The following is a 25,455-nucleotide window of genomic DNA, read 5'->3' on the forward strand; positions in this document are numbered from 1 at the left end:
GAAAATTCAATACACTTACACAAACGTTGTTGCAAGCTGGTCGGTAAATACCTTTATAGTGCATTTTCTTGTTTTCACCGCTAGATGCCAGCACTGTTTTTTCTTCTTTTATCTTTTCCTCAGCGGGGTTTCCCTCATATTTCCGTGACATCAGAGGTCACGAAGAGGCAATAATGATCTCCTAACAAACACTGAATTGCAGTAAACCAGTCAGCGTTTAAGCAGTGGAAAGTGCTGAAATGATTTATTTGTCTTGGAGTTGTAGGAAGACGCACGCGATCGTTTTCTACAGGCGTTAAACAATGTGGACAAGGCCTTACAATAAGATTTTTAGTATAATTAGATTTTTTGAATATTTATCCGTAAATTGGGTTTAGTGGATAGATGCAAACGTTTGGTTCGTTCTAGTAGTACAAAGGACGTGTTATCTGTTTTCCTTTTTTTATTTAATTTTTTTAAAAATGAACAAAGGTTTGAACACTTTCCTTATTCGCAATAGCCTTACACTCCATTTAGATTTTCTGCAAGCTGATTATGTTTTATCGAAAAGCTGATTTTTATTGTGAAGGCTGTTCTTTGATTTAAAAAACAAAAACTAAAAAATATTAATGTGAAATCTTTATCACTTTCAGTCAAAGTTCATTTAGCCTACTCTTTTTTATTGTTATTAGAGGAACGCTCTAGTTCCGGACTGAGAATTTCCAGCACCATGGACAGTCCCAAATTCACCCCAATTTCAAATAAGCACTTTGTAAAGTTCGAACCTATTTACTTTTCATAATTTGACAGGTTAAAATGTAGACATTTACTGTCGCATTTTTTTTATTATTATTATTATAGATCCAGATAACACTGTAATTGACCTGTCTAATTTAGTCCCAGCCGCTCTTAAGTTCACTGTCATGGATATCCTAAAGGTGGAAAAAGAAAACCGCACGTGTTGTGTTGTTTGACGTGGTTTGCGGATAGCGATCCGTGTGAACTGTGCCCTCCTCCCGGGCTTTTCTCGCGCAACACAGAAGCCGTTTCAGCATCTTGCACAGCGTCGCGCGCAGTGCGCGAGGGCCCCTCGCGGAGAGACAAGACGTCACTGCTGTCAGTTTGTGGCCGTTTGTCACATCGATGGGTTTCAGTTCGACTGAGATGCTGCTCAGAGACGCAGCCTCCTCACAGAGCACCTCGTCTTCTCGTCTTTCGTTTCAAACAGCGACTACGGGTGAAGACAAAAACGGGAATGAATCACGGAAAGCGACAATCTAACGGCGGAAAGAAGGAGAAGACGTCGCCGGAATGACCCCCAACAAAGAAACGCGTTTCCTCGCGCAGCGCTCGTGAAGCTCATCCAAACAGATTCAAAGGTGCACAACCAACCGTCACACAACCAACCGTCAATCATGCCGGTGCGACGAGGTCACGTCGCGCCACAGAACACGTTCCTCGGGATTATCATCCGCAAATTCGAGGGTCAAAGTGAGTGTCATCTTCCAGATGTTGCAGCAGCGTATGTTTATTTCATTGCCACAATAGGAGCTGCATGTAGTGCGATTCAGCTATGGTTTATTGTTTAGTGTGATCCCCAAAAAGAGAGAATTTACCTTCACACACTGACCGCGAAACTTAGCCTTACTTCTACGTTTAAAGTTAGAAATAAATAACGTTACTTTGAATTATTAGCGCTGTTCTATTACCGTTTCTCATTATTGACGTAAACATTGATTAGTTAAGTGGGAAAGCGCATTATATTTTGGATAGTGTTTGTACTCTTTCTCCATTAGTCGTTTGGGAGGAAACTGTCCATTATGTCACAGCTAACATCATGTCAGCATCTGAAAATGTCACCGTTTGTGTTGTGTTTGAGTGTTAATGTGTTTACTCACACTACCAGGGGCGTTCAGCTGAGGGGCCCAGTGTCCGCTGCCAAAATATCACTCTTCCATGACTTACTGTGTCTGCTGTTTTCTCTCAAATATAACTGTTAATAGAGAAGGACAGTTTCTGGTAGACAAAACATTAAGAACATTTGTGTGACAAGACCACCTGCGTAAATGTTTTTTAAAAGGAACGTTATGGGTTCAGTTCATTTCAATCATAGTTGGTTACCACAATAATAATTTTGGAGAATAAAAAATAAAATCAAATAGGAAGCATATTACAGCACTATACAGTATGCATATAAAAGCACTATACAGTACTGTACATCAATTCTTCTTTTAAAATATGAATTGTTAAGCTATTTATAATTTTTTTAGAGGAAAATTTTACTAAATGTGTTTTCAAAGTAAAATCATGTTTCAATCAACAAAATGTTTTTTTTAATTTTTTTTTTTATTGTGGCTGTAATTTTGCAATACTAAAGTGTACAAATTAGCCCAATTCACTTCCATTGGAAGTGCCTCATAGTAAACTGGATTTTTGCCGTTTTAAAAAAAAGGAGAGACATGAGGTAATCAACATTATGCCTCAATTGCTTGATTGAGCTTTACTTATTCAACCCTAAATATTCCTTTAAATTGTTCTATAGTTTCACATTTTATAGATGCAATACAATTTCTTTCCATCAAGAATGCATGGACGGTTAATGATATTATTCACCTATATTTTATTACCGATATTATTCACCTACATTTTATATATATATATATATATATATATATATATAAATTTTTTATTTGCTTATATGCTTATTGGTGTGAATAGTAGAAACCAAATATCTGTTAGTAATCAGATTGATGGCTCAGTTAGACTGAAAAGCCTTCATGTAAACACCTTAAATGATCTGAGTTAGATCCAAATGAAATGTCGATCGGATTGGAAGGAGTGGTGTAGATCTTTTCTAATCTGATTGAGAGGACATGTAAATCCTTGATCGGATTGAAAACCAAAACTGAAAAGTACTGCATATGTGCAATGACACATAAATTTTGTATGCGTGAAGCATGGAAGGAGCTGTTGTTTTTGTAGAATCAAGTGTCATAAATGAGTGTCAAATTATTCAAAAATTCTCCTTCCACTCATCATCTGTGAAGTGTTGCAGAACAAAGTCCCATCAGTCCTCACTTCATACTCTCATTTACAGACGGCTTATTTGGGCGATTTTACTGCTTGATAAAAGCAGCACGGCACAAAGCTTCTTGTGCTCATTGTCTTCTAATTAGGTCCCAAAATAGATAAATTTTAAGACTGCTCTTTAAAAGCTAAGAAAAAAAGCAATGGTAGGAGAAGAGTATGTACAAACAGCTAGAAACTCTATGTTCATTCAGTGTGTGACTGTCAAAAAATCAAATTCAGTATTGAAGCTTGTGATATGTAAAACGTGCTCATCAACCCAATAACTTTATATAGAGTTCATGTAAATACTACGTTCAGATTCATAAAGCAGAATGATTTATTCCGATTACACAAAAAGCATCCATGTAAACATAGCAGTGACTCAAATTTACAACCCTACATTTGCTAATCTAAAGGTACACAAGTGCTCATTTTTTGATTATGATTTTTTATAAAAGCTTCAAAAATGATTTACTGTATCTTTTCACCTCCACTACATATATACACCTTTCTTTATAGCAAAAATTCTCTTTTCTGCCTGTTTCTACAGACAAGAGATTTGTCATAGCCAATGCACGTGTCCAGAACTGTGCCATCATCTACTGCAACGATGCCTTCTGTGAGATGACAGGGTTTTCCCGGCCGGACATCATGCAAAAGCCATGCACCTGCGACTTCCTGCATGGACAACTGACAAAGCGGCACGCTATTGCGCAGGTAGCACAGGCTCTTCTGGGCTCAGAGGAACGCAAAGTGGAGATTACCTACCACCGCAAGGACGGTGAGTATGTGAGCTTTATGTGTTAATAGTAGTTCAATGAACCTGAGAAAGTCTGTGGGTTATGTTTACTGAATGTTATGGTATTGGTTGAAAGGAAAAAAGCCCTTTGCCTAAACAAAAGGAAAATAATGTTTTACACAGAGTTGCAGAAAATATGCCATTGAACAATTATATTTAAGCTATTAAGCTGATTCACACCTTTGCTTGGTAACACTTTTTGTTAAATATTTCCAACTAGCCAATAGATTAAAGTTGGGGTGGGGCCATGAGTTGACTGACCAATGGCAGACAGGGAAAGTAAAACATGTTTGAAACCTGTTATTTTTGAAGTTCCATTTGATGATGGTAGTGGCATAGAAATTACACTCTTCAGCTTTAAATTTCACATTAATGATGTACTTTGATTTATCAGTCAAATTTCTGTCCTTTACACAAGGGGAAAACACTTTCCAATGTATATTTCTTTGTCACTGTAATGTATTTTGGGCTATATCACTTTTTTATTGAATTGTAACTTTATTTCCTTTTATACTGGTTTTCTAGGAATAAACCGATATTTCGGATATGGAATGTAAACAGAGAGAGAGAGAGAAAGAGTAAAAGGCAGAGAGTGTGTTTGAATTATTGCACAAGAAGTTAAAGTTAGCACTGAAATGACAGCTCTTATTGTCTTCGACAATTTTGCTTCATATCACAGAGAAACTGCAGAGAGCTGAGATCGTTTTTTTTTTTTATTATTATTCTTTTTATCTTGTTCAGCTATGTAGTGAAAGACTTTTTGTCCTCAACAGAGGACATAGATTTTTTCTTTCTTGTAAAATAATCATTATAAGCCCCTTACACACATTAAACCCTGTAAATTACCGTAAAATTACCAGATTGTCTTTCCCCTGAATACAAAAACATGCTATTCAAATGAACGGTGGTGTTCTCGCTTTTTACTGTTAAGGGACCATTATAGCTGGTTGGCTTGGTTCATGGCTTTTAATGCTTTAACAAGACTTTATTGAGTGCCGAAGTTATGACATCACTTTGTAGGCCAAAACGCGGAAGTGGGTTAGCATTTTAGCACTTCCGGTTCCCTCGCCCTAAAGTCTGGGTTTTTTTAATGGGTTTTTGCTAAATCGCCTGAAATAAGATCTGTGGTTAACAAAGCCTCTAAATATTTTCACGTTTTGATCTATGACATAAAACACACCATTTATAACCTGCTTGTGATTTTTTTAATTTTATTGTGTCTTAAAAATGGTCGTTACTAACAAGTTGCTAAAAGGGACTACATCCTTTGGCGGGGACTTTAGACGTCATTATGACAAACTGGAAATCTCTCACTAGCCCGCGTTTCAGCCTCACGTTCCCAGAGGTTTACCTTTCATTTGATATACATAACAAAATTATTATAAATATGGATCATGTAGGGACCATTTATGGTTTAATTATAATATATTATAATAAGCATTTGTTGATGCTATTGGACAATTCTCTTACAATAATACGGGTTGTCCTACAAAGTGATGTCATAACTTCGGCACTCTATTCCTAAAGAAATTACAGAATATTTATTTTTGGGTGAACTAACCTTTTAATTTACACGAAAATGACAAATCATTCAAACACAATTGTAATTGCAAAATAATATACAAATGGTTACCACAGTGCTTGCAAAGACACTTTCTCCTCATCATATTTCATCATATTCTCCTCATCATATTTCCGTCCTTAGTTTTCATCTCTCAAGATTATTCTCTGGAGAACTACAATGGGAGACTCTATCTGTCAGGGCAAAAACATAATTTCTTCAGTGCGGAAGTCATAACCACAACTATTACATTCCATCTTAATTGAAAGTGTAAACTAGTAATTGTGAATCATACAAAAGGATATAATGCATTAGAGCCATCACAGATCATCCATGCCCTTTAAAAATTCAGTAGCAGTTTAAGAGCCTTTTAAATAGAATTCCTACCTGGAGTGAACATTCATATAATTCTGTCAGTCATGCTGCTCTGAGTATAAAATCAGCCGCAATTTATCTGACATCCCTTCTTCATTAAACTCCATGACTTCTCTTCATAGTTATGTCCCAGGGGGAACTTTGAGCTACTGTTTCTAGATTCTTTACTGTCAGATGAAATCTGTTGACTCTGTTCTGTATGTCTCTTAGACATCATATGAACTAATGGACATGTCATTGCGTTGGTTTCCACCCCAGAGACCACATATAAATTCATTTTTTTCTCTTTGAGGTGTAAATGAGGCTGCTCTCCTCTCACTGAGCACAGCACATTCTGGACCTGCTCTTTATAGTGATTTTAGTGGCTTCTACTGTGAATGCATTAAACTTTGAACGATGAGCAGGTGTGTGTGGAACAAAAGAGCTTTGTATCTTTGTCATTGTACAACATTTTTAAGCTACACTGTTTATTCTCATTTTATTTTAGAATATTATCTATGATATCTTATTCAACTCCTTAGACCCATGGTCAAGGCTCATTTACTCCATCAAAACCAAAACATAAACATGTTCTTTTTATAAACTGGATGACATTTAACATTCAAATGTATTCACTTTTAAACTAAACACAATCAGTATATAAAAAAACAGACTCACAAAGTCACTTCATTTCACCTTCACTTATTCGTGGAAGAATGAAGCCTACTGAACTTGCTATATTCATCACACAGTATTAATGGAAATTCAGTTTTAAATGTCAAATTGTGAGTGTAAATGACATTTTGCTACTTTTATTGCATGAACACTTTAAACATATCAGCTAGTATAATTCTGTTTTAATAATTATCACTTATTCAGTTTAATATTTAAATGAAATAGTAATAAGAAATGGCAAATGTAAATCTGTTATTGAAATTGAATTAGCATTTTTATTTTGCGTAACATATTGCACATATGGGTGAATGTAAATTTAAATACTCAGATGCCATTGTGCATTACATTTCAAATTAAATTTAGCCAATCTACTTATGTTTATAACGCTGATCTGAAGGAAATATAATGCAACATAAAGAACGTTTTTAATCATATAGCCAAATCAAGCGTCCTATTCAACACAAAGTGTTTTTGATTAGAAGAGGGTTCTTTGCTGAAGAGGGTTGCTGCAAAGAACCACCGAATAGCCTTTAACAGTGTGTGGTTATATTAGAGCTTATTCAGTTACATTAGTCACACACCCACACACACACACACTGAATTGTGCCATACAAAGCTAGGTCCTCATGAGTATGGGTCATGCCTTATTTAGCATTTATATTGCAGTAGAATGTGATAGCCCTGCATAATTCTTCTGAGACTTCCTGTTCGAGAAGACACTGTTATCCTACACTGCTGGCTTGGCACATTGCTTGCTGCAAAGGATTTCATTCATTCAATAGGAATAAAATAAATAATACAATTCAGCTAAAGCCAATTCTTACATTTTTGCATTCAGCTTTGTATGTTTTCATGTTGCAGTGCATTACCCACAATCCTTCTCACTTCTGAGTGCTATATTTTTTACATTTGAAATGTTTTGTCAATTGTGGTTTCATCTCAAGTCCTTCATAAGCTGTTCTTGAGTATGTTATATTGAGAAGGTATCCCTAAAAATAGCAATAAGAAAATATAATACATTATTAAAAGTAAAAGTTATTAGCAGATCCGTTATGTACATTTACTGTAATTCTTAATTAACATATTGCAATAAATCTGCAAAGCATTGTATTTTTTGTTAATGTTGTATTGAAGTTATGAAGTGTGATCAAATATGAATTTTAGATGATGTTTAAGTTTTTGTTTGGGAGTGAATAACACCAGGTTCATGACAGTGTATATTGTCAGATAAGGAAATGTTTGGAAAAGAGTGACCCATGACTCTCTCTGTCTCTTATTCTTTGCGCTTTGCTTCGCTAATGAACATATGCTGTCATGTTGCCCTGCAGGCTTCTCTGTATGATTAATGAGCTGTGTTTATTAACACAGCTCCACCAATCAGTACACAGCTCCATGTACCAGTCATTTTAAAGACTGAACAAAACCTTGTCAAAGGCTGTATACAGTAGATGCTGTGAGTACAGAAATCAGGTGATGAATGGCAAATAATGACAGCCCTAAAATGTATAAGGTGGATGTATAATGTATTCTTACATTCAAAATTCACTTGCTTTAACATCTGGCTCAATTATTCTCTTCTTTCCAAAACTCTGTCTGTCTAACAAACATAATCTTCTGGATTTACTTTCTAATGAAATTGGAATTATTCACACTTGTGGCTCTGTATCTTGTTACCTAATTCTGTGAAAATGAAATCTGTCGATACAGATCCTCTTTCTATTATGAGCCGATTAAATGTTACAGTTTCACTTTGGCAGAGACAGAAGAGAGAGGAGGACACACACACACACACACACACACACACACACACACACACACACACACACACAGAAAGAGATATTTATAGCTCTTGTGCATTTGGTAGGTATGATGTTTGGAGTCTCTGCTCAGGGGAACAGAGACACAGACTACACTGCTGTAATGTTAAGCCACAGCAATATAGCATAAACTATCATCCCTGGTCATTATTATTTTTAACCAAGAAAGTAAAATGCTTTGTCTGATTGTAAATGCTTTTAACACTCTGCAGAAGGAACAAGAATATCACAGATTTGTTTGAGGAAATGCTCAAAGTAATACCTACCAGACCGTAAACATATACTGTATATACACGTCCTGGCAGGCTACAAACCTTGTCTCATCACCATGAGAAGAATTGTAGAATTAGAGAAGCACTGAGCAGATGAGTGTTAGAGCTCTGTAAAGAGATACAGATAGTCATTCTGAACCTATAAGCTCAACAGTCAAATGGAGATTGCGTTAACATGACTGGCCTCTACAAGACAACAGGCCACATTCATTCTAGTCTCAGGCACTAACAACATACTGAACATCATAGGGCAGCCTGAGTTAGGAGTTTGGGTGCATATCGCTTGTTATTTTGTATATAGAAGTAAATTGTTAGCTTAAGGAGCTTTTTCTATATGTTCTAACCCTTGAATTCTGTTTTGTTGGTATAATGTAATGTATTTATTGATGGAAACTAATAATTTGATTGGAACAGGGCTCAGTGCTAGAGATTTTCACTGGCCCCACCAAAGAATAAATATATAGAGAGATAAATAAAATAGGTAATGTTTTCTTTGTTTTTACTCATGTAACCTATTCTAATACATAAGGTTGGCACCAACATTTTAGATACCAGTGAAATTTCATAATTCTAGACTTCAGTCTTCGATACTATAGCATAAAATAGTACGAGTCCAGACTCGAGACATTTTTCTGTCGTCTTGGACTTGTCTCGGACTCGTTGAATTTGCACTCGGACTTGTCTCGGACTTGGCCATTGGACTCGCCAAGTCTTCTAGTTGGTCTCGACCGAGTCCAGCAAAAAAATAAAATACAAAAATTCTCCTTCAAAACAAAACTACATTGGCATGATGTCGTGACTGAAAACGTGTGGAAAACGCTAGGCGCGCCACTCTCCTTATTTCCAAAGCACTGTGTAATCTGCGCTTGCGCTCCAGTGGCGTCTGCTGTTGCTGGGCAACCATGACCCGCTCTCCTTGAAGACGATGAAGTTTCAACAAAGAATAAATGGATTTCCAGCACTAAACATCGCTTGCAGTAGCTCTGTTAATAGATTCATTACAAAATGGCTATCCTTGTACAGCTATGATCATCTGTTTCTCCATCTTCTTAGCTTTCAGTATTGTTCCGGGAAAGGATGTGCATGACCAGCGGTGCAATTACTGCGACCTGAAAAGTTTAGATGTTTCTAATTGTGTTTTATTTACGTCTACACCTAGATAGCCTTAAACGTACCCTTTACAATAATGAAATACTAATTAGTAGTTGTTGTACAGTATAGAGGTTGCAAGACTATACTGATTTTCTACTAGTTGATTTTTTAAATAAAAAAATGCTTGAGTTACTGGACTACTCTTGGTTCATGCTATTGTAAATGAAAACACGTTAAATAGTTTTTGTTTTTACTTTGCACATGCTTTTTGATTATTACAAATAATAATGTAAATTTATTTTCTTAGAATAGGAGATATGCTGTCTCTTGCATCACATACATTATCAGTAGTTAAGTATGTGGTCTTGAAGTGGACCCTTTTTTTTCTCATTTGGACTTGGTCTTGACTTTGACTCGAAACTTTTGGACTTGGACTTGACTTGGACTCGAACCTCTTTGGACTCGGTCTCGACTAGTCCTGGACTTGGACTTGACTTGGACTCGACAAAGCTGGACTTGACTACAGCTTTAGTGTGCAATATAACATGTGTTCATGTTCATGTTATATATTTTTCACACAATTTACTTATCTGTATACCACATAAAAACAGGCTGATGACTTCCTTGTTCTATAAAGTCCCTCCTTCAGAAACACGTGAACACTTAGCGCAGAAACACTAAGCGCACGTTGCGCAGAAAGGTCACGCCTCTTACCATAACATGGAGATGCATGCGCTCAGTGTTATTGTAAACATGTCTTTAATTTTACCCTATCAATTTGAGCCAGAGAACATAGATGAAGAGGATAGAGTAGAACCTGTGCAAGCACGACTTTTGCAGGATGTTTCACAATGGTAAGCTGTTTATTTAGTACAATGATTCGCGTGGCTGCAGCTAAACCAGCATGTGGTTAAACAGTAAACAATATAATCAACAAATAATTTAAACTGATCATTACAAACACCAACAATCGATGGTGTCCGGTATGAATTACTTTTTTCAATTCGTTTTTTGGATTAGTTTCAATTACCATCTAGTTAACAAAGTTAAACAGCGTTGCCCTTTGTGTAATAAGCTACAGAAACTGTTAAACGCACCAACTTAAATAATAAAATACACTTACCATTTGTGGTCCATAAACAACGCCTTCTCCAGACAAAGAGGGAACTGCTCCATCTTTCAAGAATAATCTTTGTGCAAATCCGGCATTAAACTTATTGAGATTGAGGAAGCTGTCCTCAGCAAAATGTGCTGCACATAGTTTTACAAGTGGATTATAATTTCCGGGAACCACGTTAAACATAAATTGTAACCACTGATCTCTAAGTACAGCGTCCCTGGGAAGGCCAAACAAAGGTGATTGGACTCCGGGATGAAAATAACAGCATTTCGACGACATGACGACAAACACAATCTACAAACGCAACTGTTCCTCTCCTCAACAAGTCCACACACCCTTTTTTGTGTATTCCTGTGGATGGAGGTTAGTCAAAAAACTGTACTAGTTACATCATTAAAGAAGGAAGTAGAGGGATGTAGTCCAAACTGGCCGTTCGATGTAGGCGACTTCTGTTAAATAAAATAAAATATCTCGCTTGGCATTAAACTTTGAGTTATATATATTGAGTTGTAACTATACGAGTTGTATAATTTTACAGATATTATTTATACTCTAACAACAACATTACACACTAACTAAAGTTTGAAACATGGGATCACGAAGAACGGGACCTTTATATTAAATATACAATAAATTAAATGTGACCACATGAAGCACAATTTTTAGGTTAACATTTTTTTCAATGTTGTCCCAAAACCTCCTGTTTACAAATTGACAGATTGCTACAATTAATTCTTAATTGAAATGTAATAACTTGGTCTTCCAATGAAATGTTAGACTTCTATCTGGTGACGTATGCTGGAACTTCTCAGATCATTTAGTCTGCATTTAGTCACACAAGGTCACTTTATGCTTCTGCACAGTCATGAAAAGATGAAGTGTAAATGCTTTTGAGATGCATTCCAAGGCTCATTCTCAAAATAATTTACACTAGACATTTAAGACATGCAATGAGTAAATGTACATAGGTCTTCACTTTAGTTAATGACAGAACTTTCTTGGGGTTGTGATTAGTTGTGTAGTCTTGGACATTCACTCTCACTCAGACAAACAAGTAAAACAACTCGCCTGATCATTTTGGGAAAAAGTAGGCATAAGCAGCACATAATGGGCCTTTCTGACATGTTGACCATCAGTTGTGTGAGTATGTTACAATGTTTTCTGTCTCATCTGTATTGCAGTAATAACCAACCTTTCACCTCCTCCTCAAAGACTGATCAGTTACAATGCTTTAACCAGTGTGTGTGTGTGTGAGTGTGTGTTTGCATTGGATAGCTGAGCTGGGAAATTGAGATTGCAGACAATGAATAATTCAGCCAGACAGTTTTCTCACCTTATACATTCAGGATACACTCATAAACGTAATGTACACCTTTTCACTAAACTCTAAAAAAAGTTATTTTTTGGTTCTTTAAATGTTTTTTACATGTAGCTCCATCTTGAAGAACCGTTTTAATACTGAAATGGTTCTTTGTGTCATAGTTTAGGGTTCTTTATTCCAGCCCTTTTGTTTTTCAAAACTGTAACTGTCAAAGCACCTCATTACTGAGTTTCTGGAGTTCAGTGATCCAACTAATGTTACGTAACATTAACGTTAACTGTCGACAAACTCTCAACAGGTAAATTATTTCATTCTTAAATTTACATACAAATGTAACTTTAAATTTGTATCTTGTTTTCAAACAATCATGTTTTTTTCTCTTTTTGGATCACATGTAAGTGTGAGCAGCTCTGGCTGAGGATATAGGCTACTCCTCTTCTCCACTTAAGCCCCGGTTATACTTTCCGTGTCCGCGAGTCCGCTAGTGTCCACTATGGTGCACGTGACATAAAAATTGTCAACAGCTAGTGTGAGCGGAAGCTCTAAGCGGATGACCGCGTGCCTGGGCAATTGTTATCAAAAATACATTTTGGTCCAAAAATAGCAAAAACTACGACTTCTTGACTCGAGAATGAGTCAATCTTTTGTTCGTTATCTGGCTCGGCTCAGTGTTCATCTTCAGTTCTCTCTTCACAGCAGTTCAGTCAGTGTACTGTTTGAGTAAATGAATTACTCCGGGATATTGGTTTGTTTGAACTCAAAGGGAGTGTCAGCCAGATTAAAAAAGTTAACAGCTTAAGTCATTTGTCGATTAATACTTATGCGAACCGTTTCAAATGATTCAGTTCGATTCTGTGTACTGGTTGACGCAAATCCGGTTACATCGAATGATTCGTTCACGAACCGGATATCACTACACTTCAGTGTTTTGAAATCTCACAACAGACAGGAAGAGAAGACAATGCTGAATAAAGTCGCAGTTTTTGGACCAAAATATATTTTTTTGATGCTTCAAAAAATTCTAACTGGCCCCCTGATGTCACATGGACTACTTTGATGATGTTTTTCTTACCTTTCTGGACATGGACAGTATGCCGTGCACACAGCTTCAATGGAGGGACTGAGAGCTCTCGGACTAAATCTAAAATATCTTAAACTGTGTTCCAAAGATAAACAGAGTTCTTACGGGTTTGGAATGACATGAGGGTGAGTCATTAATGACATAATTTTAATTATTGGGTGAACAAACCCTTTAAATGCACAAAATTCCAGAATCATTTTAAATCATAAAGTTTATTGTTAAAGTGGTAAATACCCTGCCTCCATCACATAGGCCTATGTTTGTCACATCATCTTTTTATTTAGGCTATATACTGTATTCTATATACAGTACCAGTCAAAAGTCTGGACACACAAATGAGAAGTGTCTTTTGACTATACAGTACTATAATATTGCCTACACATAAAGAAAATTGGACAATATATCGGTATGTTTTTTTTTATTCCCTAATATCGGCATCTGCCCCCAAAAAACCCATATCGGTCGGACTCTATTTTTCACATAAACACAAACAAGCACATCGGCACATTTGTGCATAGTAATGGTGAACATCACTGAATGGATTGCTCATTCAGGAAAAATGTTACCGGTTTCATAAAGAAAAAGAGTACAGATAGAACGAATGGAGTGTATGAAAGATTTTCTCTATTGTTTTGAAAAGGCATGATGGGTGAATGTGAATGTTTGGTGTGTGTGTGTGTGTGTGTGTGTGTGTGTGCTGGTGTGTAGGTGCGTATGGATTACTCTGTTTAAAGAAGTCTCCACAGGCTCTGTAGGTTTAATTATTGATAGTGGAAATTGAATCTAATGAAGTTTCCATCGTCTTGAAACAAGAACTGAGCTTAATACATTCTGTATGTTCATATACAGAAGAAAATGAACATGCACACTGCTTCAGAGCATTTCTAAGATTTATTCTACAGAAAAACAGATCATCACCCTTCTAATTAGAAAGCATATGACCTTAAGGTAGGACAAGGGAATATTGTTTTGGGAATAAATCTGAACCATGTGATTTGTCAGCCTTTATTAGAGTTTCTGCTTATAGTTGAGCTGCTTTTTCACCCAACATTTTTTGTAGTGAAACTGTAAATGCATTATTTTGGTCAAAGTTCTTACAGGAAAGCTCAACCTTTAAGGGGTGCATACTTAACATCTCAAGTAACACTGGAAATTAACACACAGACAGAGAAACTGAGGATTGTGTCTCCTTTAAGTGAAGGAAACAGCCAATGTGGCAGAGCTAAAAAAAAAAAAATTAAATTAAATAAAAACCTTTAAAAGCTCTTACCCCACACATTACATAGTTTAGCTCAGGACACTTGAAATTAAATAAAAATTGCAACATGAGCATTACCTGAGCGGAATTTCTTTTAGTCTCATGGTGTGATGGTCGCCTGTTCGTTGCCGTTGCTGCTCAGGAACCTTGTAAGAGATTGATAGAAAATGGCATGATCAAAGCAATAAAAATGCTGATAAAATTGTACTACAATAAGAGTGCTGGTTCCACATGACAGTACTATTTCATCAAAGACAAAAAAAAACTAAAATCCTTTGAGAAACATTTTTTCTCTGGCTGAACAAAAGTGTGGCTGAATAAAAATGTCCAACTTTCTTACAAAACTTTGAAAAAAAATAAAACAGCTTGCAAGTGTATGATGTCATACTGACATGGCAACAACCATACACAATTGTGAACGTTCAAGCAAATAAGATTTACCAGTGAGTATGTTGGTCTCATTCACTAATAATTGCAGATTATTCGTATTTATTTCAATTCAATTATTTATTTTAAAAGGAGAACTTCTCATTAAAACATTCTATTTCATAACACATCCATACATGCACACAAATTTGTTGTTAACCTCGCTGTAATGCTAATTAATTTGGAGTATTCTAAATGAGCTACCATAACTGACATTAAACACACCCAAAATTAAAAAGGAGTTTCCCCACAGCCTTTCATTACTCAGCAAAATTCAAATTAATTTTAGAACAAGAGTTACTGATGAATCATGATTTGTTCATGAAAATGTTTGTATGCAGATATCACACACAAATTTGTGCATGCACATGGTTAGTGTTACGGAGTAATCATAGCATGAAGCATATGGATCCATCTGCAAAGCTTTATTTAAAGATGTGGTCATGAAACAGGCTAGAGTCAGACAAAGGCACACAGGTATATCGAGGGCAAGACAAGAGCAGTTAGTTAAACAGGAGTTTGTCAATCGACGTGGACATAATCCAAAGGGCGAAGCAAATGGGTAATCCACAAACAGGCAATAGTCCAGGCGAGGTGCAAACCAAGTCCAACTGACAAGATATAGATATATTGAAGACAGGCAGATAATCAGGTAACAGGCAATCGCGGTCAGGGATCGGAATTGGCCCGGATCATAGACCAGCCGATCAGTCTCACTTCTTTAATATTTTGAGCCGATCCATTTAATAACGTCAACCACGCATCCTCGCTCTCTTCACTCCGATGACACTTTCTCTCTCACACACATCTCATTCACACTGTTGAAATAGTGCTTGTACTGTGCATGATTTTAGTAATTCCCGCAGGTTTAACACTTACACCAAAAGGTTGCACACCACCACTGATCTATATTAGTGGTTTAAATAGTGCTTGTACTGTGCATTATTTTAGTAATTTTAGTAATTCCCGCAGGTTTAACACTTACACCAAAAGCGTGCACCCCACCACTGATCTATATTAGTGTCTATATTTAGATCTATATTTATCCTCGCTCTCTTCTCTCCGATGACACCTTCTCTCTCACACACATCTCATTCACACCACTTAAATAGTGCTTGTACTGTGCATTATTTTAAAAATTCCCGCAGGTTTAACACTTACACCAAAAGTGTGCACACCACCACTGATCTGTATTAGTGGAGTGTACAAGCCGCGCTCAGTCTCAAACAGCATGTGAGCCATAAATACCAAAGTAAGTGTCTTACTGCTCTAAAATGTTCAAATACATACAAAATTATGTAAAAATTCCCGTCTCGGCGAGTGTACAGTTAAACAGGCAGTTTTGGTAAGTTAAATAGTTGATAGTGATGTTTCATTCATGAACAAATCATTCTTTTTGAACAAATCTTTTAGGTGAATGAATCGTTGTTGTAATCCATTGACCCATATTTCTTGTTCAATTAAATTCTTCCCTCCATAACACTGTGGCGTTATTAGCACTGCATGCTCAGATCAGTGAACCAGGTAGCTCTGTGAACTGTTTCTTCCTGTCAAAGAGTGACTAAACCTCGAGCAAATAGCCTTTGAGTATGAGATGTGACGGAGCATGTGATTTGTTGAATAAAGTGAACGAATACGCACACCTTAACTGAATGAGTTTCATTTGAGTCTGAACGAGATAGAGAAATCTTCACATTCATGAACAAAATTACTGAACTTGTATATGTCATTCATGAACGAGTTGAATGAACAGCTACATCTCAATTTGTGAATGGAATAACTGAACTGGTACACATCTCATTCGTGAACGAAATGAATGAGAGTATACCTGGTCAGTCTGCCATTTAGCATGTCAGTATCGATCAGCAGAAAGCAGATGCAAAGCTCAGTTATAGGTACATATGCTTGTTTAATTTATATTTAGCACACTGTACAGAACATAACTCCACGTTTAATCCCCGATTTATGAATGTGTAACTTTTTGACCAAACAATTAAAATGTTAATTAAGAAAGAAAACCTTGTGCTTTGGTCATCTGAAAAACGTTAGACTTTATTTATTTAATGAGAATATGCACACATTTTAATAAAGCCAAATCAGTTTTTGTAACAAGTGAATACATTTTATCACAATTTCAACATCCAGTTCAGCACATCAACCACAAACCTTGGAATTATAATTGATGATCAGCTGATGTTCTCAGACCACATTGCTAAAACTGCCCGGTCCTAGAGATTTGCTTTATTCAACATCAAGAAGATCAGGCCCTTTCTTTGGGAACAAGCTTTACAACTCCTTTTTCGTGCTCTTGTTCTGTCCAGGCTGGACTATTACAATGCTCTCTTGGCAGGTCTTCCAACCAGTTCTGTCAAACCTTTACAATTAATCCAGAACACGGCAGCAATATTTGTTTTTAATGAACTGAAAAGAATGCCCGTCACACCTCTCTTTATCAATTTGCACTGGCTACCAATAGCTGCTCGCATAAATTTCAAGGCATTAATGTTTGCCAACAAAACCATGAATGGCTCTGCACTCTTTTACCTAAATTCATTACTTCAGAGTTATATGCCCTCTATAAGCTTGCATTCTGCAAGTATACAGAATATTATTGTGCCATCTCAAAGAGGCACAAAATCACTTTCACAGACTTTTTCATTAACTGTTCCTTCCTAATGTAATGACCTGACCAACTCAATCATAGCAGCTAAGTCTTTAGCCAACTTCAAGAAACAACTAAACACATCTGTTCCATCTTTATTTGACCCTCTAATTCTAGCATTTTCTATTTAAAAATAGCTTTCAATTTTATTCTATCTATTTGTTTTTCTTTGTATTTGGAAACCTTATTTCTTTCAGAGTAACAACAATTTATCTTTCCAGATAATGTAGCTCTGACATTGCAACACCCAACATAATCACTTGCATTTTATGCATCTTATCCACTTTATTCCTATTTAATTTATGGTATTCATTTAGTAGTTGTTGATTACTGTTGTCCATCTTTTGTTAATAAAGACTATTTTATTACACTTGTGTCTTCCTCGTGTTGATGATACAGAAAGAGGTTCTACAAGTTAGAGATCCCCCTTTCTCAAGTGTCATGTGATCCAAATATCATAACGTCCATCACTACACTATTTCGACTCCCTAGGTTGGTGGAAGCAAAATTCACTACTCTAACTTGCTCTGTTCAATCTTTTCTTAGTTTTTTCTCTTTCTTTCTTTTTATTTATTATATGAATTTAAAAAAAAAAACTTTCTGTGTGTACTGCATTAAGCTAACTGAGACTTGTAATAGCACTTGCATATCGATGCTCTTTTGTTAATTTTGATTGCTTCCATTGTCCTTATTAGTAAGTCACTTTGGATAAAAGCGTCTGCTAAATTACTAGATGTAAATGTAAATATGGCTTAACTCTTTAATAGTTTAAACTCATTAATACTGAGATCTTAATGTGCCCTGTTAACTTCTCTCAATGTATCTTGCTTTACACATTCGAGACAAGCATCAGATCACATTTCCTTTAAGACGTCATTGGGTCAACAGATTCATTCTTTATTTATGGAGGTCATGGTAATTAGTCGATTTGAGTGTGTATATTCACAACCATATGAACAAAACATATTACCTTTTCTTCAAAATTTTTTTCAAACCGAGAACTAGAAATAATTGTCCTATTGATCTTTTTACTTAGCCAATAAAAATATCTTTGCATGATGTAGAACAAATCATGCAAATATATTTTTGTCTAATTAAAAAGATCCCTTTTTGGACATTCATCTATAGAAAATTTGTTTATAGCCTACATTTTATGTAAGTTAATATATAGTATTAAATAATATTATACTGTATACAAAAAAAAATGTTTTATCAAAAAAATATATATATAAATATACAAATTTGCTGGAGGTTTTTCATTTGCCCCACTAGACTACTTAATTCATTTAAAGGGGCACCACAGCAGCATGAAATTCAAGCGTTTAAAGCACTTATTCAGTTCCATAGGGCTAATCTCTTAAGCTTCTCTTGTCCTTTCAGTCTACACACACACACACACACACACACAAACAAGAATTTCCCCAATGGTTTCCTAAATTTGCCTCTCACCTAGGTTAATGCCGAACATAACCAACCAGGACTGTTTGGGATTAAAACTGACATGTTGTTGCACTCCGCAAACATTTTCTGCTGTAAAACGAATATTTATGCTCAGTCATGCAATAAATTCCATTCCACACAGAGCTAAGCCAATATCCAAAGAATCCAAATGGCATCATAAGCTCTGGAAGATACCATTCCAGGCTAGTTTTTATAAGATTTACTTTATTGTAGTATACTTTTTGTAGATATTTTTAGATGCCAAAAATTACATACCTTCTATGGTAATGCATTGTAAAATGAGCTTGCAAAAACGTGTCATTTTATAGTACTTTTGAAGTATATTACTTTATATAAATATGTTAAAACAAGACAGACAGTTTTCTGTTTTCTGTAGAAGTTGATTTAAGTGGAGGTAGAAAGTCTGTTTGAATTAAAAGCTGTCCGTCATCAAGTGTCTGACATGGTAAATTCTGAAAATGAACTACTGGAGCTTAAAATGCTTTTCTTGCACATTTTTCCACATGGCCTAGAGTGATCGTGCAGCATCTCTCTCCCTGTTTCAGGATGAATTGCATTATGTGGTAATATTGACAGTGATGTAGTGGAGGGTCATAGCCTGCTTACTCTGGGCATACAGTACCTGCCTCTCGTATTCCATTTGTCAACTGCAGAAAGAGAGGGATAGATTGCATTAAATTTGTTAGTACACTTCATCAGTATAATTCAATTTAAAACTTTGCCGTACTGGCAACTAATTAGTCTATACAGTGTTCCAGTTGTGCGAAAATACACAGAATACTGTGATAGGAAATACCTGTTCACCTAGATGCTACATTACTGCACAAAACTCATACAGAACACTCTCTGTCAAAGAAAATTCATTTGTAGATTAGAGTATGATTTGGGAAAGATATAATTTATTTTTAATTAGTTGACAAGGCTGAACAATTGGCAAACAACAACACCCATAACCTACTGAATGGAGTTAGTGTGTATCCTTCACAGCCCCATTTTATTCCAGTTTAATGAAATATGACTAATACTAAATAAATTTTTATTTCATTGGCACAGCTTTGAGGGTTTTTTTTTCCCGAAGCTGTTCCGTCTGACAGAGGCTAAACACATATTATTCCAACTCTAAAACTCTGATGTACTGGATTGAATTTCTATTGAATTTCTTTTAGTTATCATAGTCTGTTTTCTCTGAATCGAAGAATAGTTAAGCCATATCACCAGTTTTATAGCAGGGTTTTTCAAAATTTGAAATATAATGATTCTATTGCGGGGCCCCGTAGAATATAAAGGCAGCAATATTTTTCATTTATAAACAATTTTAAATTTTAACAGGGATTTTTTTCTTTTTTTTTATTATACCTGGAAACTATTTACTATTTGCCCTTTAAAGCATCATTAAAGTACTGTTATATACCTAAAGAGAAACTTAAACAACTTGAAAGTCTAACCATACAAAACATTTTAATAAAAAAAAAGATCAATCTTGTGAATTTCTGAAACAGTATAAATATTTACTTTTGTGATTCTGTTCTCTTTTTCTTATTCTGTTCTATTCTATTCTATTTTTTACACTTCTTTTGAAAAATTATGCAGACCCTTGTTTGAAAACATTGTGTCACTGGACACATTATAGACTGATTTGCTTTTCATTAATTTTAGAGCAAATGTATACAGTAGTTACTGTGATTTGCCTTTGTACAAAAGTAAATAAATAAAAAACTCGGAGATTATATATAACCATGAAACTGATGTGATCTGAACTGTGTCATTGTTGCTGCCATTATGATGATATTGTTTATCTGAGCTATTTAAGTAATGATTGCTGCTATTTCCAGGTGTGTCTGTGTGAGTGTTTGTGCATTATAGATGTTCTGCAGGTGGTGATTGCAGAAGCTCTGTGGTGTGTGTGTACGTGTGCACACAGCTGCTAATAATATCACAGATTGTAAGAGAGACACTGGGCACACAAGACAAAATATCGGATTTATTTATAGATCACATGGCCAAATAAAGCTGACAAACAAACACTACTTCTTTGTTCTGTGTGTCTTTCTATTTGATATGCGATCATTCAAAAAAGTTTATTCTAAACTATGCTGATTCTAACGTCTCACACACATAGGCTGCTTCTTTAGTCTGCAATAATCGATCAGGGAATTCTTGTCACAATATATTCTGTACTGCTCTCCAATTATTGTTGAGATAATTCTCAATAAACTGACAACAGTAGCTGTCAAAGCAGATGAACTCATCGTACTGAAAGGGTGATCACACTGACAGCGATTTGGAGAGAACTGAAGTTGCAGTTTCCATCTTCATGAGTGACAGTGGCCACTGGTGATGTGACACAGTTGAATAGAGATCAACTTTTCATGTAGTAGGGATGTGCATCTCATAAGTTACGCTGGTGCAATATGCATTTTGATGCATAGCCAACGATACGATACATTTAAGGTACATACGAAGCAGCTACCGATATGATACAATACGATTCACCCCTATTACTATGCAGTGCAATCCAGTTTCAATTTCAAAATGAGTCAATGCAATACAATGCAATGGAAAAAAATATGATCGCTTTTATTTCTTTGCTTCAGACAGACAGCAAATCATAAATTAACTTAAATGTCTTCTGACTTCTAACGCCTCGAGGCCTGTTGCATAAAACAAGTTTACCAAATAAGCCAGGCTTATTTCAGTTAGTCTGACTCATTGTCAAATGCTTTGGTTCTATAAAGCAAATGTAACGTCCGTCACTGTGACAACATATGCTGGGAAACTAACCTGGTCCAGGGCAGGCTAACTGTCAGGCTAAGCTGAGTTCCTCTAACATAAAAATGGAATGATATTACTGCTGTCTCTCTCACATACTGTACTATTATAGCCATGCAGCCTTTCTCTCTGGTTTATTAAAACTAATATTTTACAGTATAGTTAGCAGAACAGATAGCAGAACATTAGAACATTGCAATCAAAAATTGCTATTTAAAGCATAAAAAACACTAAAAATAAATAATAAAGAAAAAGACTACATTTTAATTGCTACAAGGAACACACATTAACTTATTTGAGCTTAGTAATTAGGACTGTTTAATTGGCTTTTATTTTGTTTACCCATTACAATAGTCCCTTTACAGTTACTGCTATCATAAACATACATATATGTAGGTTTAAATTCTACAAAAAGTACATTTAATGTCCAACAACAATTATTTTAGCATAATGCATAATTTACTCAGAATTATTTTTCTAGCATTCTGTTGCGCTCTGTTTGTTTAGCATGCATGTGCGCAGCAGCATGTGCGCAGCAGCACTTGTTCACTTGTCCACTGCTGACAGCAAATTGCAAGACTTTCTAACATTAACAGATGAAAAATATACCTGTGAGATGTCAGTTATGCACTGGGGAAAACGTATTGTCTTAAATGCACTAAACAGCACAAATATACTCACAGTTTGCTATGGGGTGACCATGAATAGTTGACGATTCGATGCTTCGATTCGAGGAACCTGATTCGACTACCAATCTTACAGCCGATTAATCGAGTGGTGTTGCCACTGATTATACAATTTTGTCTATATCGGGGAGCTCAAATGTCTGATATCACTACTGCTTTTCTCCCAATAAGTTAATATACAGCCTATTATGATAAAGCTCTAAATAAGAATCCGAAAAGAAAAAAGCTTCAAATAAATATTTTAAAGTGCGCAAATAAATCCAACCACCCCTATAGATTTATGTTTCACTTTCCATAATCCGTGACCGACAGAGGAGTATCTTGGCAGCAGAATGATTAGTTTAATCCCATTGATTAGAAACTTGCTATCAAATGCATCTCTACTGGTCATCTTCAGTGCATACAGCTCAAAACAGAAATGCAGAACATTAATAACTACTGTCATATTGATGTTATAATGAGAGCACTATTGTAAAAAAACAAAAACAAAAAAAAGTTATTTGTTAGGGTTTCGCTGACGTTTAGTGTTAACTATCTTTTAATCAAAACATAAAACCCTGTTTGTATCTGCGAGGCGTTCATTACCAATTTTCCCTGTAAACACAGGTTGTGCTTGTATTGTTTGTAAAAAAAAAAAAAAAAAAATAAGGAAAAAAAGAGGATATACAAGGAAAGTGTCAGTAACTGTCAAGTTTAATACTCTATTAAGAATTTTGAGTTTATGCAGAAGCAGTGACAGTGTTTGTAATCTTGTTTGGTAACTCCAAAAAGAAGTTTCCCTTCTTCCTTTCATTGCAAAAACACTTGAACTTGAACTTGAGAGGTGAGGTGTCCAAGTCACAACATCTAACTACTGGGGTGCCTCAGGGCTGAGTTCTTGGACCACTTCTCTTCTCTGTCTACTGTACATGGCATCATTAGGTTCTGTCATTCAGAAACATGGCTTTTCATACGACTGCTATGCTGATGACACTCAACTCTACCTCTCATTCCATCCTGATGATCCGACGGTAGCTATTCGCATCTCAGCTTGTCTAACAGACATTTCTTCCTGGATGATGGACAATCACCTTCAACTCAACCATGCCAAGACAGAACTTCTTATGATTCCAGCAAACCCATCGTTTCATCACAATTTCACCATCAAGTTAGGCACATCAACCAAAACTCCTTCAAAAACAGCTAAAAGCCTTGGAGATTGATGATCAGCTGACTTTCTCAAACCACATTGCTAAAACTGTCCGATCAAGATCAGGCCCTTTCTTTCGGAACATGCTGCACAACTCCTTGTTCAAGCTCTTGTTCTGTACAGGCTGGACTATTGCAATGCCCTCTTGGCAGGTCTTCCAGCCAATTCTATCAAAACTTTACAATTAATTCAGAACGCGGCAGCAAGATTAATTTTTAATGAGCCAAAAAGAATACATGTCACACCTCTGTTTATCAATTTGCACTGGCTTCCAATAGCTGCTCGTATAAAATTCAAGGCATTGATGTTTGCCTACAAAACTACCACTGGTTCTGCACCCATTTACCTAAATTTGTTACTTCAGACTTATGTGCCCTCTAGAAGCTTGCGTTCTGCAAGTGAGCATCGCTTGATTGTGCCATCCCAAAGAAGCACAAAGTCACTTTTACGGACTTTTAAATTAAATGTTCCCTCCTGGTGGAATGACCTCCCCAACTCAATCCGGACAGTCCTAAGAGTCCTTAGCCATCTTCAAGAATCGGCTTAAAACACATCTCTTCAATCTTTATTTGACCCTCTAACTTAAACACTTACTATTATAATTCTAAAAATCTAACTACCTTTCTAATCTTTTTATATTCTATTTTCTTTTCATTAATTATGCAATTGTATGTGTGTGTGTATGTGTAAAGACCTCTAACACTAGCTTGCTCTATTCTATTTTTTTATTCTATCCGTTTTCTTTATATTATATTATTTAAAATCCCAAGCTAGGTGTACTGTGTTAACCTAACTGAGACTTGTTATAGCACTTATATATCATTGCTCTTTTTGTTGTTTTTGATTGCTTCCACTGTCCTCATCTGTAAGTCGCTTTGGATAAAAGTGTCTGCTAAATGAATAAATGTAATGTAATGTAAATGTAACTCCAGCGCCAGTGACACTTTACTATAAGTCAGTTGCGAATGCACTGGAAAAATGTAATGATTATGACAATGATGAGGATAATTGGGTCTTTAGAGATGGAGGCCAATGGTTTATTAGCATGTCTGATAACTATTGTGCCCCAATAATGATCAACTCAAATCCACAGGTTTCTATCAAATGTGAAGACAAATCAGAACCACGTCTCTATTTTGCTTTTTCTCAAGGATCGTCCTGCCCTATTGTTACCATGGTGACCATAGTTACCATCTTTGCCTGTCAGAAATAAATCCTGAACCTGTCTAACTGAATGAGCGTCAACATCAACACCCAAAACTGCATTTGTTTATGTAGTAAAGTAGCAAATGTAACCTGCTCTTAACAACCTGCGTATTTATCAGTACACTTATGCTAATTAAGCTAATTAATATGATAATCCTAATGAATCAGAGGTCATTGGTTGGATTTTTTTTGCTATCTAAACCAAAAGATAATAAATCAATTGTTTTTGTCCACAGGATCAGACTTCCTGTGTGCCACACACATCATTCCAGTGAAGAATGAAGAGGGTGTTGTCATGATGTTCATCTTGAGCTTCGATTATGTGCTGAAAGAGGGCAGCATGGATTCATTAGACCAACTCAACCACACCTCACCAGCCAGACAAGAACAAAGTGAGGCTCTTCCTTTACTATTTTCTTTCTTTCAGTCATTTCCTCTCTTTTTTTTTATTGCCATCAATACGATGCATTCCCAGCATCTGCTTTAATTGCTTACTGTATGTCTGCCAGATGATAGAGAAGAAGAGAAATTCAAACAAATAGAGAATGGTGGCTGAGAATGAATAGATGGAGAGGTGTGCAGGAAGAAATATGGAGAAGGTTTTATTTGCTCCATTTATTAGCTTTTATTTGCTCCAGTTGCTCTTGCTCACCAGCAC

The 25,455-nt window shown here is 35.9% G+C and overlaps 1 pseudogene; it reads left to right on the forward strand.

The window, feature by feature from the left end:
* The first annotated feature begins 887 nt into the window (after positions 1–887).
* Positions 888–25,455, forward strand: part of LOC113092682 (potassium voltage-gated channel subfamily H member 7-like) — a 58,211-nt pseudogene continuing 33,643 nt past the window's right edge.

This window comes from Carassius auratus, chromosome 6 (genome assembly GCF_003368295.1).
Source record: "Carassius auratus strain Wakin chromosome 6, ASM336829v1, whole genome shotgun sequence".
NCBI lineage: Eukaryota > Metazoa > Chordata > Actinopteri > Cypriniformes > Cyprinidae > Carassius > Carassius auratus.